The sequence below is a fragment of the Triticum dicoccoides genome, chromosome 2A (assembly GCF_002162155.2).
Source record: "Triticum dicoccoides isolate Atlit2015 ecotype Zavitan chromosome 2A, WEW_v2.0, whole genome shotgun sequence".
Lineage (NCBI taxonomy): Eukaryota > Viridiplantae > Streptophyta > Magnoliopsida > Poales > Poaceae > Triticum > Triticum dicoccoides.
Window position 1 is genome coordinate 776,618,255 of NC_041382.1, and position 21,160 is coordinate 776,639,414.

The following is a 21,160-nucleotide window of genomic DNA, read 5'->3' on the forward strand; positions in this document are numbered from 1 at the left end:
TAAGTCCCCCACCCCTCCCCCACTCATCTCTCTCTGCATTCTAGAGAAAAAATTAGTAGAGCAAAAGTTTGTTTATAGAAAAAAATTTAGTTTAGAGCAAAGGATGTTAAGTAGTATATGTTAGAGCAAAAAATTTGGTTTACAACAAAAGTTAGTTAGGGCAGTAGGGTTTAATTAGGGTAGATGCTGCTTGTATAGTATATAGTGATACTAGTAGATGTTAATTAGGTTAGGGCAATAGTGGTACTAGTAGATGTTAATTAGATGTTTTTCAGTTAGGGCACTAGAGATTTGCTAGGTTAATTAGGTTAGTAGTGCTGCTAGTAGTATTGGTACAGTAGGTTAATTAGGTGATGTTAAATGAATAACCTAAATGAATGAAATTAGTAGTTAACTGAAAAAAATTTCCTTTCATCATTATAGAGCACTAAAGTTAACTGAATTTTGTTCTATTAGTAGTTAAATGAATTTTCTTCTGCACTATTTGCACATGTGGTTGCTCGTGTATATTTGGACACTGTTTGCAGGGAATCATGCTTAGTGGCCTATGTTTTGTCGGAATGTTGATTCATTTCTTTTCCGGCAAATTTCAGGTTCTCGATTTGTCCACTTTTTAGCAAAGCTCATGCCGAAATTTTTCGTGAATTTCGGCATGACTTGTGCTACAAACTAGGACATATCGAGTGCCCGTGATTTGCCGCACCAGGAAGGAGTCAACATTCCTGCAAAATAATAGGCCTTTTTATGTCATTATTCATTTTATTAGGTCTAGAATTAATTGACTAGATTTAATCATAGGAGTCAACATTCCTGCAAAACAATTATCGTCGGGTGTCGGGTTGGGTGATAGCGGACGGGGTAAGGAGGAGGCTCCATTAGTCGCTGATGACGTCGCCATGGATGAGGATGAGGACGACGATGGCGCTGCTGAACAGTATGTCTATATTGGCGCCTCCTCAGGGTTTGAGCGTCATGAGTCGGTGCCTGAATTGTCGTCTCAACATATTATGGACGGCCTTCCGGTAGTAAAGAAGTTTAGGAAGAGAGCGAGGAAAGGCAAAAAAGCTGTTTCTATGATCCAGCCGCCTCATCAGCCTCGGCTTCAGGACCATATAGATATCCCCGGTGCGGATAAATGGCATATCCCTGGTCAACCAATCCTACCTGCAACAGCGCTACGGGCCAGATTCGGCGATCTAAAGAGACTTCATGACGATGTGCTATGGGTAGAGAAAGACCTCATCGCCTCGAAAGATCCAGGATACCCACTCTACGTGGTTAACGTTCTGCGGCAAATGTCGTACGTCGACAGCTTCCCCGCGGATAAGTTCGTCCTCCGATTCGATTACATATTCGACATGTTTCACGTGAAGAAGCTGGATTTTATGTTTGTCCGCCTTTATGCCTTGCACATGAACTACATCATCGGGGTTGAGCAGATATCTCATATCTGTGTCGCTGACCCATACTACATGCACGAGGGCTTCTTGGGAGTCTGTGCAAATCACCATGAATACGCGAGGGATTACATCGTCAGTTTCATGCTCACCAATAAGGACAAGGGGGCGATTCTCGTGCCTTATCATCCCGTGTAAGTCATCCGCGCTGCTATCCTTCCTTCGATTTCAATCATTCATTTGCACTGTGGAGGCTAATTAATTTGAGGACTTATTTTGCACAGCGGCGGGCGCGCCGTCCTCATCATCCTCTACCCCCAATTCTCCCACGATCTTTACTTGGAATCGTCGAAGAACATTCAAAAAAAGGATTACACCCACATCAAGGATGTTCTCGACAGTGCTATGTTTTACTACCAAGCAAGGGGTGGAGAGGTCAGGGACAGGAAGAGAAGGGGCGGCAAGGTCGCCTTCGGCCATAAGACTGACTTCTGCTGCATCCAGCAACCGAACGATTCTCTTAATGATGGATTCTATGTCCTACACCACATGCTGGAGTACAGACGGGATCACCAGAACCTTCGCATGTCACCTAGATCCGGCGATCCCCATATTCTGCAATGGGCAAAGGACATAGGAGATATCGAGGATCATTGACTTCGAGCTAAGTTCTATAACATTCAGCGCGAACTTGCCCAAATCATCATGAAGGAGGTCGTCGGAAAAACAGGCATGTTCTACGGAGAAGGACAAATGTCGGGGGAAGACGTCCGAACATGGATAGCCTCTCAGCGTCTCGACCTGAAGCCTTTCACTAGGCTCGGGGACTATCTCCCTGACTTGGATGGATGGAACGACATGTTGGAGTGATTGTCGATATATGACAATGTGTCCGTTTAGTCCATACTTTCTGTATGACAAAACTTTGAGTTATGCACGGTGAAACTTTATTTGTGATGTAATTAAAACATCCTCCTCCTCGACTAGCGAAAATCACTCTAGTTAGGGCATTTTGGGGTACGATGAACTTTGTTATTTATGCTTATGATATGTTGTTTTTATTTTTGCCAAGTCTGTCTCTTTCTGTTGCTCAACTATATATGTTGCATATCATCGACTCATGTGATGATGCAGGTGCATAGATCATAGATGGCGAAGAAGTGCTATGCCAGGAGTATATATACGACAAGTGTCCGGAGTGTCAGGCCCTTCCGGTTTCCAAGCGACAGGCAGTAGTTAGTTTAGAGGTTCACGCTAATGCGAAAGAGGGATACGAACTCATGTTCTCAAAGTGATAGCTCTTCTCGCGTATATAATTGTTTAGATGGATGACGATGTATTTGCATATCATTCGAGACTTGTATCGCTATTTTCGAGATGATGACGAGAGACCACTTTGTGTTGGATGATGATTATGATGATGACATGATTTGATGAGACTAATTGTATGTATATGCTATGATTACATTTGTATGTGTATGATATGCTAAAGATTATTGTATAAAGCCTATTCAAATACAAAACAAATACAAAACAAATATGCAGGAAAAAAACTAATAAATAAACTAGTAGTAGCGAGGGGGGAAATTTAGCAGTAGCGCCGCATTGTCAGTAGCGCGTCCCAGCAAACAGCGCTGCAGATAATATCAGTAGCGCCCTTTCCCAAAGAGCGCTACAGCTATTCATGTATAGCAGTAGCGTGGGACAACCGGCGCTACTACTATACGTTAGCTGTAGCGCCTTATTAGTAGCGTCGGTGCCTGCGCTACTGAGAGGCCCAAAACCCTCGCTGCTGGTAGGCTTTTCCCTAGTAGTGCCTACTTGAATAAGAGTTTTTCAATGAAGGACCTTGGAGAAGCTGCTTATATATTAGGCATCAAGATCTATAGAGATAGATCAAGACGCCTCATAGGTCTTTCACAAAGCACATACCTTGATAAGATATTGAAGAAGTTCAATATGGATCAGTCTAAGAAGGGGTTCTTGCCTGTGTTGCAAGGTGTGAAATTGAGCTCAGCTCAATGTCCGACCACGGCAGAAGATATAGAAGAGATGAGTGTCATCCCCTATGCCTCAGCCATAGGGTCTATTATGTATGCCATGCTGTGTACCAGACCTGATGTAAACCTTGCCGTAAGTTTGGTAGGAAGGTACCAAAGCAATCCCGGCAAGTAACACTGGACAGCGGTCAAGAATATCCTGAAGTACCTGAAAAGGAATAAGGACATGTTTCTCGTTTATGGAGGTGACGAAGAGCTCGTCGTAAAGGGTTACGTCGATGCTAGCTTCGACACAGATCTGGATGACTCTAAGTCACAAACCGGATACGTGTATATGTTGAATGGTGGAGCAGTAAGCTGGTGCAGCTGCAAGCAGAGCGTCGTGGCGGGATCTACATGTGAAGCGGAGTACATGGCAGCCTCGGAGGCAGCGCATGAAGCAATTTGGGTGAAGGAGTTCATCACCGACCTAGGAGTCATACCCAATGCGTCGGGGCCGATCAAACTCTTCTGTGACAACACTGGAGCTATTGCACTTGCCAAGGAGCCCAGGTTTCACAAGAAGACCAGGCACATCAAGCGTCGCTTCAACTCCATTCGTGAAAATGTTCAAGATGGAGACATAGATATTTGTAAAGTACATACGGATCTGAATGTCGCAGATCCATTGACTAAACCTCTCCCTAGAGCAAAACATGATCAACACCAGAATTCCATGGGTGTTCGATTCATCACAATGTAACTAGATGATTGACTCTAGTGCAAGTGGGAGACTGTTGGAAATATGCCCTAGAGTCAATAATAAAATGATTATTATATTTCCTTGTTCATGATAATTGTCTATTATTCATGCTATAATTGTATTATCCGGAAATCGTAATACATGTGTGAATACATAGACCACAATGTGTCCCTAGTGAGCCTCTAGTTGACTAGCTCGTTGATCAACACATAGTCATGGTTTCCTGGCTATGGACATGGGGATGTCATTGATAACGGAATCACATCATTAGGAGAATGATGTGATGGACAAGACCCAATCCTAAGCTTAGCTCAAACATCGTTTAGTTTGTTTGTTGTAGCTTTTCTGAATGTCAAGTATCATTTCCTTAGACAATGAGATTGTGCAACTCCCGGATACCTTAGGAGTGCTTTGGGTGTACCAAATGTCACAACGTAACTGGGTGACTATAAAGGTACATTACAGGTGTTTCCGAAAGTGTCTGTTGGGTTGGCACGAATCGAGACTGGGATTTGTCACTCCGTCTGACGGAGAGGTATCTCTGGGCCCACTCGGTAATGCATCATCATAATGAGCTCAATGTGATCAAGTGGTTGATCACGGGATCATGCATTACGGTACGAGTAAAGTGACTTGCTGGTAACGAGACTGAACAAGGTATTGGGATACCGACGATCGAGTCTCGGGCAAGTAACGTACCGATTGACAAAGGGAATTGTATACGGGGTTGCTTGAATCCTCGACATTGTGGTTCATCCGGTGAGATCAGCGAGGAGCATGTGAGAGCCAACAAGGGTATCCAGATCCCGCTGTTGGTTATTGGCCGGAGAGCCGTCTCGGTCATGTCTACGTGTCTCCCGAACCCGACGCTAGGGTTGTAGAGATATGAGTATGCAGTAATCTGAAAGTTGTTAGGAGTCCCGGATGAGATCCTGGACGTCACGAGGAGTTCCGGAATGGTCCAGAGGTGAAGAATTATATATAGTAAGTGTAGTTTCGGCCATCGGGAAAGATTCGGGGTCACCGGTATTGTACCGGGACCATCGAATGGGTCCCGGGGGTCCACCGGGTGGGGCCACCCATCCCGGAGGGCCCCATGGGCTGAAGTGGGGAGGGGGACCAGCCCATAGTGGGCTGGTGCGCCCCCCTTTGGGCCCCCCTGCGCCTAGGGTTGCAAACCCTAGGGTGGGGGGCGCCTCCACTTGCCTTGGGGGGCACTCCACCCCCTTGGCCGCCGCCCCCTTGGAAGATCCCATCTCCAGGGCCGGCACCCCCCCAGGGGTGACCTATATAAAGGGGGGGAGGGAGGGCAGCCGCACCTCAAGTCTTGGCGCCTCCCTCTCCCCTGCTACACCTCTCCCTCTCGCAGAAGCTCGGTGAAGCCCTGCTGCGATCATTGCTGCATCCACCACCACGCCGTCGTGCTACTGGATCTTCATCAACCTCTCCTTCCCCCTTGCTGGATCAAGAAGGAGGAGACGTCATCCGCTCCGTACGTGTGTTGAACGCGGAGGTGCCGTCCGTTCGGCACTTGGTCATCGGTGATTTGAATCACGGCGAGTACGACTCCATCGTCCCTGTTCTCTTAAACGCTTCCGCTCGCGATCTACAAGCGTATGTAGATGCACTGTCCTCTCGTTGCTAGTTGACTCCATAGATTGATCTTGGTGAAATGTAGAATTTTTTTTTGTTTTCTGCAACGTTCCCCAACACCTACCTCGTGACCTCCTGTTAGTTGGCTTGACGTAGGGTCCAAGTCTCCTAAGTTGTATTCGGTGAGAAAATCACGTTCCCGAAGGTTTCATTCCGTTTGGACTCCGTTTGGTATTCCTTTTCTTCAAAACCCTAAAACAGGCAGAAAAACATCAATTCTGGGCTGGGCCTCCGGTTAATAGGTTAGTCCCAAAAATAATATAAAAGTGGATAATAAAGCCCAATAATGTCCAAAACAATAGATAATATAGCATGGAGCAATCAAAAATTATAGATACGTTGGAGACGTATCAGATAACGATGATCAAATCTCGAGCAAGTAACATACCGATGACAAAGGGAACAACGTATATCATTATGCGGTTTAACCGATGAAGATCTTCGTGGAATATGTGGGAGCCAATATGAACATCCATGTTCCGCTATTGGTTATTGACCAGAGACATGCCTCGGTCATGTCTACATAGTTCTCGAACCCGTAGGGTCCACACGCTTAATGTTCGGTGACGATCGGTATTATGAGTTTATGTGTTTTGATGTACCGAAGGTAGTTCAGAGTCCTGAATGTGATCACGGACATGACGAGGAGTCTCGAAATGGTCGAGACATAAATATCGATATATTGGATGACTATGTTTGGACATCCAAAAGGTTTCGAGTAAGTTCAGGCATATACCAGAGTACCGAGGGGTTACCGGAACCCCCCGGGGAGTCAATGGGCCTTAATGGGCCATAGTGGAAAGGAGGAGGAGGCAGCCAAGGTGCCCCCCCCCAATCCCAATCCGAATTGGGAGGGGGGGCCCCATTTCCTTCTCTCCTTCTCCTCCTTCCTTCCCTCTCCTACTCCAACTAGGGAAGGGGGAATCCTACTCCTAGGACTCCCCCTTGGGCGCGCCTAGGAGGCCGGCCCTCTCCCCCTCATCCCCTCCTTTATATACGAGGGAGGGGGGCACCCCATAGACACACAAGTTGATCATTGATCTCTTAGCCGTGTGCGGTGCCCCCTCCACCATAATCCACCTCGGTCATATATCGTAGCGGTGCTTAGGCGAAGCCCTGTTCCGGTAGCATCATCATCACCGCCATCACGCCGTTGTGCTGATGAAGCTCTCCCTCGACATTCTGCTGCATCGTGAGTTCGTGGGACGTCACCGAGTCGAACGTGTGCAGATTGCGGAGGTGCCGTACTTTCGGTACTAGGATCGGTCGTTCTTGAAGACGTACGACTACATCAACCGCGTTGTGATAACGCTTCCACTTATGGTCTACGAGGGTACGTAGACAATACTCTCCGCTCTCGTTGCTATGCATCACCATGATCTTGCGTGTGCGTAGGATTTTTTTTGAAATTACTACGTTCCCCAACAATAAAGAGCAAGCTCTTCATCTACTACACCTATAAAAGCACGAGAGCGGTAGATCCAAGCCACCTCAGCCGCCTAATCATGCGATCTAATGGTCCACAGACTCTATATGTTCAACGCTAGCAAGCCATCAATCCCACCAATCAACTGTTAATCCCTCATTACCGATCAACCCACTAACCCCTCCATACCTCTTTGTCCCTGTAGTCTAACCGCTCACATAGCTTCGTGCACGCCAAATCGCTCTCCCTTTCTGCAGTCGCCACCGCTGCTATCCGGCTATCCCTTCCCGCAGTCATCGACTGCCTCTCCTTCACCGACCTGTCTTTCCCCGGTGCTCTCTCTCCTGCACGATGATAACCCGCAACTATAGGGGATCACAACAGTTTTCGAGGGTAGAGTATTCAACCCAAATTTATAGATTCGACACAAAGGGAGTCAAAGAATATTCGTAAGTATTAGCAGTTGAGTTGTCAATTCAACCACACCTGGAGATTAATTATTTGCAGCAAAGTGATCAGTAGCAAAGTAGTATGATAGTTTGGATAATAGTAGCAGCAGCAATAGTAACGGTAACAGTGATAGCAGTAATTTTGTAGCAAGTGCAACAGTAATGATAGCAGTGGTAACTTAGCAAGAACAATATAAGAGAATTTCGTCGGCATTGGATCGATGATTTGTTGGATGATATTCATCATGTGACAGTCATAACCTAGGGCAATACGACACTAGCTCCAGTTCATAAATATAATGTAGGCATTTATTCCGTAAATAGTCATACATACTTATGGAAAGAACTTGCATGACATCTTTTGTCCTACCCTCCCGTGGCAGCGGGGTTCAATTGAAAACTATGGGATATTAAGGCCTCATTTTAATAGAGAACCGGAACAAAGCATTAACACACGGTGAATACATGAACTCCTCAAACTACAGTCATCACCGGGAGTGGTCCCGACTATTGTCACTCCGGAGTTGCCGGATCATAACACGAAGTAGGTGACTATAACTTGCAAGATCAGATCTAGAATATGGATATAATGGTGATAACATAAACGGTTCAGATCTGAAATCATGGCACCCAGGCCCAAAGTGACAAGCATTTAGCATGGGAAAGTCATAGCAACATCAATCTCAAAACATAGTGGATACTAGGGGTCAGGCCCTAACAAAACTAACTCGATTACATGATGAATCTCATCCAACTCCTCACCGACCAGCGAGCCTACGAAGGAATTACTCACTCCCGGTGGGGAGCATCATGGAATTGGCGATGGAGAAGGGTTGGTGATGACGAAGATCGAAGATCCCCCTCTCCGGAGCCCCAAACGAACTCCAGATCTGGCCTTCCGATGAAGAACAGAAGATGATGACGGCTCCATCTCGTGGAATGCGATAATTCTTTCTCCCTGATTTTTTGTGTGGAAAAATAGGATTTTATAGCGTCGGTTTCAGACACGCTTCTCCACACATGCTTTTATCAGGAGCTATCTAAGTGATTTGCAATTGACTTACAAGCCAGCAAGCAGAACACTATTGACGGCTCAGCCTAGACGGACTACCTGGTTACCACCACAGGAAGCCCACGCCAAACTTAACATTGACGTGGTGTTCACTAGTGCAGGAGGCTACGGCGCCGTGAGAGCGATATGCAGGGATCTTTCAGGCGTTTTTCAGGGTGCATCAGCTGTCGTTTTCAGAAACATTGACCAGCCCGAAGTGTTGGAAAGTTTAGCAATACGAGAACCACTAGCTTTAGCAGATGATCTTTACATTCAAAAAATCTACGTCGCCTCCGATTGCAAGTCAGCTATTGAAGAAATACATCGAGGAACATTGTCGACTTATGGAGCAGTGGTGCAGGAGATCAAGGAGCACTCTAGTAATTTATTTCTTGTTTTTTAGTCATGAGTTTAGAACTTCGAATGTCGAGGCCCACAAACTAGCAAAGCATGCCTTAACTCTTGGGACCGGTCGCCATGTCTGGTTTGGCCACCCTGGAGATCTTTCCTTCATCCCTGTAAACGTGACGTTTTAATAAAAAGCTTTGCGAGTTTGCCTAAAAAAATTAATAAAAAATTGCCAAGGACTAATTTTAAAAAAATGGGTTGGTCTAAATAAATGAAAATTTCATGGTACCTACAATATGGCAGGTGTAGAAAAATCTCCTCTAAAACATGGCAAGTTTTTTTAAAAAAATTAGTCTCTAAAACACATGGCAACTTTTGGGGTTTGTAACGGGACAAGGCTAAAAAGGGGATTTTAATTTCTTTGTATTTTCGGCCAAATTTTCAGTGTAAAGAAAATCAACTTCGAAAACATCTTAGCTTCCAAAAAACACACATGTTCGCACCCCGGTTACGTACCGGTCCAAGTGGTAAGCGCGCGCGCCATCCTACAGGAGGTCGCAAGTTTGGCTCCTCCCTTGTGCACCTCATCATATCTTTGTATAGAGAATAAAAAGGGGGTCGTTTGCCAGGAAGGTGGTCAGAGCGAAAGGCTTCAGAGATCTGAGTTGAGCCTAGATCCATGCCATGGTACCGAAATCCAGGGAAATGGTTCATTGGAAAAACGTTGTCGGCGACCGTTCGCTAGATACCATTTCCCTTTGCTTTCGAATTTTATCTTTTAAGTATTTTGTGATATGTGTTAGAGTTGTGTCGAATATTATTGTACAAGTTAGGTTACACTTGGACTTGGAGTTGTACGGCGTGTAGATAGGATATGGAGTCGTGTCCTAGTACGACACTTGTATCCTAGGCCTCTTATATATAGTTGGGGTAGACACATGATGTAACTTATGCCAACATAATAGCATGGGCACGCGGGGGAGCCGGCGGCGTGAGCCGGAGCCCGGGCGACCGGGGTGCGGTATTGTGATGGTGTCATGGGGAGGAGCGCCCGTAGTTAGGCCCTGGGGATGTAGCCATGATGGTGAACCTCGTTAACAAATCTTGGTGTCGTGCTTGTGTGATTTCTTGGTCCTCGGTAGATCGACGATGGCCTCTGATTTATTCTAACAAGTGGTATCATGAGCTAGGTTGTTCAGAGGTTGCGGTTGTTGATCTAGAGGTGGAGCAGAATTCGTTGAGAGGATCGTTGGTACTGGACATGAGTCGGTCGATGCTTGGCGAGGAACTTCTGCAACGGATTAGAAGCAATTGGAAACGTGTGGCTCTAAGCGAGATGTGTTTTGCAACCGGCGGCGTGTTCTGTGCGAGGGGTTTCGACGAGATCGGTTGGATCCGACGGGGACGCGTGCCCCTGCAGCTGGTCGTATCGGATCAGGTGGTTGCAGCGGATCGATTCAGCGGATCGCACACACATGGCGTGACATGCTAGGGCAGCGATGCAGGTGCGTGTGTAAACCGGGCAGCAGGCGGAGCAAGGCATGTCTCAGAATTGTGCATGCGTGCAGGGGCCGCGGCGTCTCAATCGATCCAGATCAATTCGAAGGCAAGGCAAACACCAGGGCGGGCAACGCACGGATGAGGCAGCTTCGGCCCAGCTAGCAGGTCGTGGAAGGCCGGCTGGTGGGTTAGGGGCGCTGCAAGCAGACGTGATAGGCGCTGGGGCCGGTTGTGCAGGTTGTGGCATCGTGGCAAGGAGCTGTGCCAGCCGATCGAGACATGGCATGTGTGTTGCTGCGCTGTGTTGTTGGTTCCGAAGGAATCGAGGCAGTCCAGAGGCACGTGGAAAAGGTAAAGCAAGAGATTTGTTGGATGAAAAAAAAGCTACGCAACAGGACAGGCTGAAGCTAGTCATCGGGAGGAAGAGATAAGAAGCCTAATGGACCTATAGCCTACAGGAGCACATGGTGGAGTTGGAGATTTTGGATCTTTGGATCTTCGCGGTTAAGTGCATGCGGGAAGGCTTATGTGTGGATTTTGGCTTTATTTCTTTGTGCACATGTTGTGTGTAGGGATGATAGTGCGGCGGTTTGTGGTGCATGTGACAAGGATGGCGGCGTGCATATAAGGCTTGACGAGTCTGGAGTGCGTCATGATAGGATCATGCAAACACAGGGTGTCAAGCAATGCACGGAGATATGCAGGGTGGACACGACAGAGGGTGGAGCATGGTTTCAGTTGGATAATTTCGGCTGGGTCAGACTGGACAGTCTGATGGATCGACATGGATGTTGGTAAAAAGCAGAAGACGGTGATGATTTCAGTGACGATGACATAGGAGCGTGATGCTGATGGTGGCCGACTTCTGGGCATGGAAACACGTGGTGCACGCTTGAGGGCTTTTGCGGCTTCGACAGACTATTGTGTGGGGTTGATTCAAGATGGTGCACATGAGAGCTTGGAGTCGACAGGGAGCGGGAGGGTGGCACGTACAACCACCATGGAGTAATGTTGAAGGTGGAGCTGGAGTCTGATGGACGACTTCACTCTGTGCTGATGGAGGGGCTACAATGTAAATGCATGGAGAGTCCAAGCCTATTTCAGCGGGATAGCGAGAGACACATGGATCGGATTGGGCACCAATGGTCTGATGGAGACGTGATACTCGGCATCGGTCGGTGATGATCGATGGTTCTCTGCAGTAGGGGTTTGAGTGGTGTGGGTTCGCGACCCAGGAGACTCGACCGGGACAGCAGAGGCTCGATGCGGTGATAGCGGCGAGGTGTGCGGTCAGACAAATTGTGCAGGGGGTGCTGAAGCAGTGTTGACGAGTACCGGATTCAAGTTGGTGACTGGGTCTATCGGTGCCAAAAGATGGACAAGAGTTTATCATGGAGAATATGAGAAAGTGGCGGGGATTCTGAAATTGTCAAAAGCTGAGAGAGTAGATGGCCGTATATTCTGTTGTGTTCAGTGCACATGGCAAAGTGAGATGACAAGGCAAAAGGAGGCGGAGTGCTATAGCGGTGGGACATGTTAGAGACTATCCGGAAGAAGGGTGAGACAACTGCGAATTTGACTCAGGGTGACACAGAGCAATGGTGAAATTCCTTCAAGTTTCAGATAGACGGTCAAGAAAGAGCGGTGGCATTGAGTTCAGGTAACCCTTATACGTGGCGTCCAATGTGCGAGTTGTTCATTTTCATGCAGACAGTGATTGGTATGTGATGGTGTTGAACGGATTCTCCGGAAGTTGGGAGCACAAAATAGAGAGTGAGGAACTTAATTTTGCTCGAGGGTTGACTGTGAAGAAGAGGAGAAGGGACTACAGTTGCAGGTGGAGTCACATAGAGTCTGAGACTAGCAACGGTGCTCATGGCGTAGCTCAAGTCCAATGTACATGAAAGTTTGATGCATGGACAAATTCAAGGTGCTGACGAATATTCGTCAAGGTGGAGTTTGTTAGAGTTGTGTCGAATATTATTGTACAAGTTAGGTTACAGTTGGACTTGAAGTCGTACGGTGGGTAGACAGGATATGGAGTTGTGTCCTAGTATGACACTTGTATCCTAGGCCTCTCATATATAGTGAGGGTAGACACACGATGTAACCTATGCCAACATAATAGTACGAGCACGCGGGGGAGCCGGCAGTGTGTGCCGGTGGCCGGGGTAGTATTATGACGGTGACATGAGAGGAGCGCCCATAGTCAGGTCCCGGGGACGTAGTCATGATGATGAACCTCGTTAACAAATTTCGGTGTCGTGCTTGTGTGATTTCTTGGTTCTCAGTAGATCGACGAGGCCCTCGGATTTATTCTAACAATATGAAGTAGGGAATTTACAGCTAAAACTAGTGTCAAGTGATCTGAAAGGCCCCACTGCTCCACTATTTTTTTTGAAAGAAAGCATGCACTTTATTAATTGGAAATAATGGTTACATCGTCTATAAAAAAAGGTACAATATTCTCCATAGGCTCCTCATACCAATCTCTAGTTACAGAAACTTTCGCTAGCCTAGCAAGTTCATGAGCAACCTTATTAGCTACCCTATTACAATGTTCAAATCTAGTCAACGGAAAATCACATATCGTGAAGTAGCAATCCTCGAAGACTGCCGCCACAACTCCCGCCGATTGTCCTCCATTTTTCATTGTGTCAATGACTTCCATATTGTCCGAGTTAATAATAAGACGATTGCATCCCGCCTTTTTTGCAAGAATTAAACCAAACCTCAAAGCCATCGCTTCTGCTATTAGTACATCAGCACACCAATCGATCTTCCAATTTCCGCCAACAATAAATTTTCCTTTGTCATCTCTAAGTACAGCACCTGTCGTGCCCTTGAGCAGATCATGGTCAAAAGAAGCATCAATATTTAGTTTAACAAAACCCATAGGAGAGGTCAGCTCCATCCTTCTTTTCTACTAGTCGCACTAGGGGAGTGGGCATTCACATAATTTGTCGTTATAGCACGAACCCCCGTCGAAATCTGGTTCACATCTTGAGACTTCCCTTCATGAACCAACATGCGTCTCTCCCACCATAAATACCAAGCGTTATCACGATTAATTCAGTTGCATTCTGGCAACCTAATCCTATATACATAAGAAGTTGATCCCCACTATCCTATTTATCTTAACATGCACACATTCCACCTCATCAAAGGCCTGCCACTACATGCATGAGAAAAGTTTTCCATTATTAGTTGATCTCATGCACAACTTTCACCTCACCACATGGACGAGACTTGCCTTCTCCCACGGCGTGTGCCCATCCGTGCTCCCGCGTACGTGGCTTGATTTGATTGGAACAAAATAAGGCCCGGCCACACCCTCTTAAAATCAGGGGGGAGATGATTAGATTAGAAAGAAAAGAGGAGAAAAGACAACTGTAGGATGAAGTGGGAGCATGGGGAGGGAGCAGGCAAGCCAGATCCTCACCACATATGCCACATCATCAAAGAGGTCCACTCAACTTGCATGAAAAAAAGTTTTCCATTAATATGCCAATAATATTCAGAATATTTTCTGACTACACAATAATCAAATACAATATATAATATTTATTTTTAGCTTTAGTACGTATATTATTAATTCAACTATGGAAGCTCTTCATACAATCAAATCACTGAAATATATTGCAATTGATTCCCGCAGCAACGCGCGGGGTATTCTCTAGTATAGATAGTTCTTGGTGCGGCATAAGAAGTAAGGATTCAAGAACCGCCTCACCCGCACGATCAATAACACAATCTTTCTTGATTACCTCGTACATCCCCAGCTTACCCCAAACCTCTTTTGCCTTCTCATACAGAAACAAGATGTGTTTTGTATCTTCTTGCCCATTCGAGCATGATGGACAAAGGGGCGAAACTTTCAGATGTCTATTAGCAAGTGTAACATGACACGGTAGAGTTCCATGCAACTTTCGCCAGATAAATATTTTTACCTTTGCCGGACACGATAATTTCCAAATCTTACCCCAAATAGGATTGACATTGGTACGACCCATACCATTAGTATATTGCAATTTCCTCTCGTGTTTTTGGTTCCATTCCTCCGAATAAGCTGATTGAACAGTGAATACACCATTTTTTGTATAGCTCCAGGCAATGAAATCCGACATATTATGCATAGGGAGGGGAATCGCAAAGACCCTTTGCACATCAATTGGCCACAAAGTTTGTCTCACCAAATCTTCATCCCAAGAATTCGTGATTGGATCAATAAGATCAACCACCTTTGACAGAAGTTGCCCACCTCTAGGAGTGATAATTTTCCTATTTGCACGATTCGGAATCCATGCATCTCTCCAAATATTGATGTTTTGTCCATTTCCAACTTGCCAGATATAACCATTTCTTAAAGAGTTCACTCCCACCATAATGCTTTGCCAAGTAAAAGAGGATCCCTTTGTTAACCTTGCGTTCATCAAATCTCCCTGAGGGAAATATTTAGCTCTCAACATGGTTGCACATAAAGATTCGGGATTATCAAGAAAACGCCACGCTTATTTAGCTAATAGCGCCAGGTTGAAACAATGTATATCTCGGAAGCCCATACCTCCTTGATCTTTTGGAACACACTTTTTCCACCATGTCATCCAATGCATCCTCTTCTGATTGTCCTCGTCACCCCACCAAAAATGTGACATCGCGTCAATAATTCATTTGCTATTTTTTTAGGAATTTTAAAGACGGACATGGTATAGGTGGGGATAGCTTGTACAACAGATTTGAGCAAAATTTCCTTCCCTCCAGAGGATAACAATATTTCCTTCCATCCACTAATTTTCATAATAATTCGATCGATGAGGAACTGGAAACAATCACTTTTGTCCATGCCCACATTTGCCGGCAAACCCAGGTATTTGTCATTGAGGGCTTCAGTCATAATATTTAGAATTGTACATATTTGTGCCTTGTCTTCCACTTTACTATTGGGGCTAAAGAATATACTAGATTTTTCAACACTAACCATTTGCCCTGAGGCAGCACAATACGAATCCAAGAGTGATTTCAACGCCTCCGCACTCATGGGATTGGCTCGCATAAGGATCAAAGAGTCATCAGCAAAGAGGAGATTAAAAATTGATGGGGCATCTCTGCAAACCTTTATACCAGAAATGTTTCCATTCTCCTCCGCATTAGCTAAAAGGGCGGTGAGGGAGTCCTGGATTAGGGGGTGTTCAGGTAGCCGGACTATACCTTCAGCAGGACTCCTGGACTATGAAGATACAAGATTGAAGACTTCGTCCCGTGTCCGGATGGGACTTTCCTTGGCGTGGAAGGCAAGCTTGGCGATGCGAATATTCAAGATCTCCTACCATTGTAACCGACACTGTGTAACCCTAACCCTATCCGGTGTCTATATAAACCGGAGGGTTGTAGTCCGTAGGACATCAACTTTAGGGTTTAGCCTCCTTGATCTCATGGTAGATCTACTCTTGTACTACCCATATCATCAATATTAATCAAGCAGGAGTAGGGTATTACCTCCATCGAGAGGGCCCGAACCTGGATAAAAACATCGTGTCCCTTGTCTCCTGTTACCATCCGGCCTTGACGCACAGTTCGGGACCCCCTACCCGAGATTCGCCGGTTTTGACACCGACATTGGTGCTTTCATTGAGAGTTCCTCTGTGTCGTTGCAATCAGGAAGGATGCCTCCTCCCGTCTTTAAAGACGGCGCCGTTGCTAAGGGAGCCTTGGCTGTCGGCCAAACTCTACGTCTAGGTGGTTTCCTCATGACCGCCTGTTCGGCTGTTGCGCCGACGGTGACCTCTTGGGTCATCAAAAGCAACCTACACGTCAGCTCGGAGGTCGTCGGGCAGCTAGATCCAATGGAGCTCTCTTTCGTAAATGAGCTCTTGGATCGCATCGCCGCCCTGGGGGTCGCTACGGATTACGACCAGGTTGGGCTTAAACCCGATCTAAGAGAAATTAACTCTCCCCAAGTCACCCACCATGTTGCCGTGGTAGAGGCGCAGTGCGGCGACCCTTCATCTATTTTAAGGACTAGCTACGTCCGAATTCCCGACCCCTTCAAGCCGGATACCCGCGGAGGGGAGGATGTAACTCAAGGCATGAGCTTAGGATCGGGCAACGGGCTAGATTCATTGGACAACATCCAAGAATCCGAACTTCAGAGTTCGGAAACTCTTCGGCCTCCGAATCTTGGATTGGGTGAGGTTTCAGATTCAACGACACCCGCCCACCCGAAAAAAAGAGATCTCTCCCAAATCAGGCAGAGGCCCGAGGAAACAGTACATCATTACTGGGCCAGATTCCTCCTGGTTATGAACAGGATAAAGGATTGCCGCAAGGGGGAGACGCAATCTCAATTTTTTGCAGTAATTGCACGGACGAGGGAATCCTTAACGCCGTAAGTCGCCGTGATATTACACGCTTCGCTGCCTTGGCGTCCATAGTACAAAAATACTGTGCGATGGGAAGCGCCTGAAAAACCGAAATAAAATTTTGGGATAATCCGGCCTTGAATAGTAATCCCGTCCGAACTAAGAGGGTGCATCATCATAGGACACCCGGGATAAACACCAAAAAGCCAAAACCCTCTACAGGGCATGGAACCATACTGGAAAGGTGGCTTGATGGACCCTGTAGAATTCACAGTACAGAGGACGCAACACAAACTCACAGCCTTAGAGCATGTTGGATACTCCGGCAGGTGGCCAAAATTGGCGATGACCTCTTAATTCTGGAGGCCGCAGAAAGCCAGCCCGAGGACACCAGTACCGTTCTCACAGTCTTCGAGACTTTTGCATCAAGCAATATGCGAAAAAGAACACTCCGCAGCCTCGCCAAAGTCTATCAAGTTGCAACAATAAATCCATGGAGCGACACTGCTATTACCTTCAACGCAAGTGATGAACCTAGATTCCGAACAGCCCGAGCACCAGCCGCATTGATCCTTAGTCCCATAGTGGACGGCTTTTGCCTCACCAAGGTGCTCATGGATGGAGGCAGCAGACTGAACCTCATTATGAGGAAACCCTTCAAAAAACGGAAATAGACTGGAACCGCATCGAGCAAAGTAGCACAACCTTTAGAGGAATAATCCCCAGTCGGGAAGCGCGCTGCACAGGAAAAATCACACTAGATGTGGTGTTCGGCACGCCGGATAATTACAGGTCCGAAGAAGTCATGTTTCAGGTGGCCCCGTTCAAAAGCGGATATCACGCTTTACTGGGGCGGGAAGCATTCACAATCTTCCAAGAAATACCCCCATTACGGGTACATGAAGCTTAAGATGCCCGGGCCGAACGGAATTATCACTCTAGCTAGTGATCCGGACATAGCACTCCGCGCCGAAAACAAGACGACCGCATTAGCCCTTGAGGCACTATCCGAAGCCTTAGCGGCCGAGGAACTGACTGCGCTGCGCTCCACGGTTAACAGGGATGATGTGATACTCGACAAGAGATCCAAATCCACATCCTTCAAGCCAGCTGACAAAATAGTCAAATTCTAGGTCCATCCAACGGACCCCAATAAAACAGCTTCCATCGGGGCACGACTGAACCCTGATGTAGACGCCGCACTGCGAGAGTTCCTACGAGAGAACTGGGACATTTTCGCCTGGCACCCTTCAGACATGCCACGAATCCCACGCAGGCTGGCCGAACACAGCTTAAATATCCTAAAAGGATTCAAACCTGTCAAACAAGCCCTTCAGTGTTTTTCTGAACCCAAGAGACAGGCTATGGGAGAGGAGCTAGCCAAGCTATTGGAGGCCGGATTCAATAGAGACATAAAACATCCGGACTGGCTAGCAAACCTGGTGATGGTACCAAAGAAGGACAAATCCTGGCACCCGTGTGTCGATTTTAAAGACCTTAACAAGGCTTCCCAAAGGATCCCCTCCCCCTCCCCCGGATCGATCAAATTATTGATGCCACCGCAGGACATGATTCGTTGTGTTTCCTCGACGCATACTCCGGTTACCATCAAATCAAGATGGCAGAATCAGACCAAGTCGCAACAGCATTCATCGCACCATACAGCCCATTCTGCTTCAACACAATGCCCTTCGGGCTGAAAAACGCCGGCGCAACATATCAGCGCATGATCCAGACATGTTTGGCAAACCAGATCGGCAAAATAGTGGAGGCGTATGTGGATGATGTGGTCGTCAAATCAAGACATGTCAAATCTCTAGTAGACGACTTGAGGCTTGCATTCGATAACCTCCGAAAATATGACATCAAGCTCAACCCGGAAAAATGCGTCTTCGGCGTTCCAGCCGGAAAGCTCTTGGGCTTCATTGTATCGGGTAGAGGAATTGAAGCAAATCCAGCCAAGATCCGAGCTTTGTCACAATTGGATATCCCAAAGGACCTCAAACAAATACAAAAATTAACTGGATGTGTGGCGGCTTTAAGCCGCTTCATCTCCCGCTTGGGAGAAAAGGCGCTACCCCTCTATCGCCTCCTTCGGCGCACCGAACACTTCGAGTGGACGGATGCCGCCACGGCCGGACTTGATGAAATAAAAGCCATATTGGCAAGAAACCCTGTCCTGGCCGCGCCGAACACCGGCGAACCAATGTTATTGTACATTGCAGCAACACATCAAGTTGTCAGCGCAGTGCTCGTTGTCGAGCGGGAAATGGATGGACACAAATTCCCCCTTCAAAGGCCGGTCTACTACGTGTCCACTGTCCTCTCTCCATGCAAATCACGGTACCCGCATTATCAAAAGATTGCATACGCGGTATTCATGGCATCCCGGAAGCTACGACACTACTTTCAAGAGTGTTCCATAACAGTAGCCTCGGAAGTACCACTCAACGATATTATCAACAACCGCGATGCAACGGGCCGGATTGCAAAATGGGCCATCGAGCTTCTCCCGTTCGATATAACCTATAAGCCACGGCGAGCTATTAAATCGCAAGCTTTGGCCGACTTCGTCGCAGAATGGACGGAGGCCGAGCTCCCTAAAGAGTACGGCACATACTCAAACTAGATTATGCATTTCGACGGCTCCAAAATGTTGGCCGGATTGGGGGCTGGCATCGTCCTGGCGTCCCCCACAGGAGACACAGTCCAATATGTGCTCCAGATCATGTACACGGATTCCAACAATGCAGCCGAATATGAGGCCCTCCTACATGGTCTCCGGATAGCAGTATCCATGGGTATCCAGCGCCTAGAGGTACGCGGGGATTCAAACCTCGTGATATCCCAAATAAATGGAGACTTCGACGCCAAGGACCCAAAAATGGCAGCTTACCGCAACGCCGTCCTAAAAATGTCAGCTCGGTTCGAAGGGCTGGAGTTTCACCATATAGCCCAAGAAAACAATCAAGCAGCGGACGTCCTGGCACGCATCGGAGCAAAACGCGATGCAGTCCCCCCAATATCTTTTTGGAAAGATTGTTCAAGCCATCCGTAGCATGGGAGGGGGAACCCGCAAATAACAGCCCGGACCCAGCCGCACCACTCGACGCCGAACAATCTGACATAATTGGAGGCTCTGCCAATGAAATTACACCTTCAGCCCACGTAATAATGGCGATTATCGCCCCGTGGACAGAACCATTCCTAGCCTACCTTACTAGGCAGGAACTCCCGGAGGACCAAAACGAGGCCCGCTGCATAGTGTGGCGATCTAAAGCCTATAGAGTCCATGAGGGAGAGCTTTATAAGAAAAGCACTACCGGAGTCCTTCAAAGGTGCATCTCCAAAGAGGAAGGGCGGAACCTTCTGGCTGAAATTCATGCCGGACTCGGTGGTCACCACGCCGCTGCTCGGTCCCTTGTTAGCAAGGCTTTCCGTACAGGCTTTTATTGGCCGACGGCCCGGGTAGACGCTCAGGACCTAGTCTAACGATGCGTTGGTTGCCAACTTTTTGCCAACCAAAGCCATATGCCATCCACCGCACTCCAAACTATACCCATCACCTGGTCTTTTGCGGTCTGGGGGCTTGACATGGTCGGACCCCTTAAAGGTGGGACCCATAGGAAAAAATACTTACTGGTCATGGTGGATAAGTTCACCAAATGGATAGAAGCCAAGCCTGTTAAAACGGCCGAATCCGGACCTGTGATAGACTTCATATCCGGGGTTGTACACCGTTATGGTGTCCCCCACAGCATCATAACCGATAACGGTACAAACTTTACAGCCGACGAGGTAAAACTCTGGTGCAAAAACATGGGCATCAAGCTCGATTATGCTTCCGTCTATCACCCACAAACCAACGGCCAGGTCGAACGTGCAAATGGTCTTATCATGAGCGGCATTAAACCCAGACTGGTGCGGTCCCTCAAGGAATCTAACACGCACTGGGTAGAGGAGCTCGACTCCGTGCTATGGGGGCTGCGGACCACGCCAAATCGCACCACCGGATACACACCATTTTTTATGGTGTACGGCGCAGAGGCAGTTCTGCCCTGCGACATAATTCATGACTCACCTAGAGTGCGCATGTACGAAGAAAGAGAAGCCGAGCTCGATCGGCAGGACAACTTGGACGCCTTGGAGGAGGAGCGTGACGTGGCAAAAGCCCGTTCCGCATTTTATCAACAACAGGCCCGAAGATATCAAAGCAGAGAAGTACGGGCCAAAAA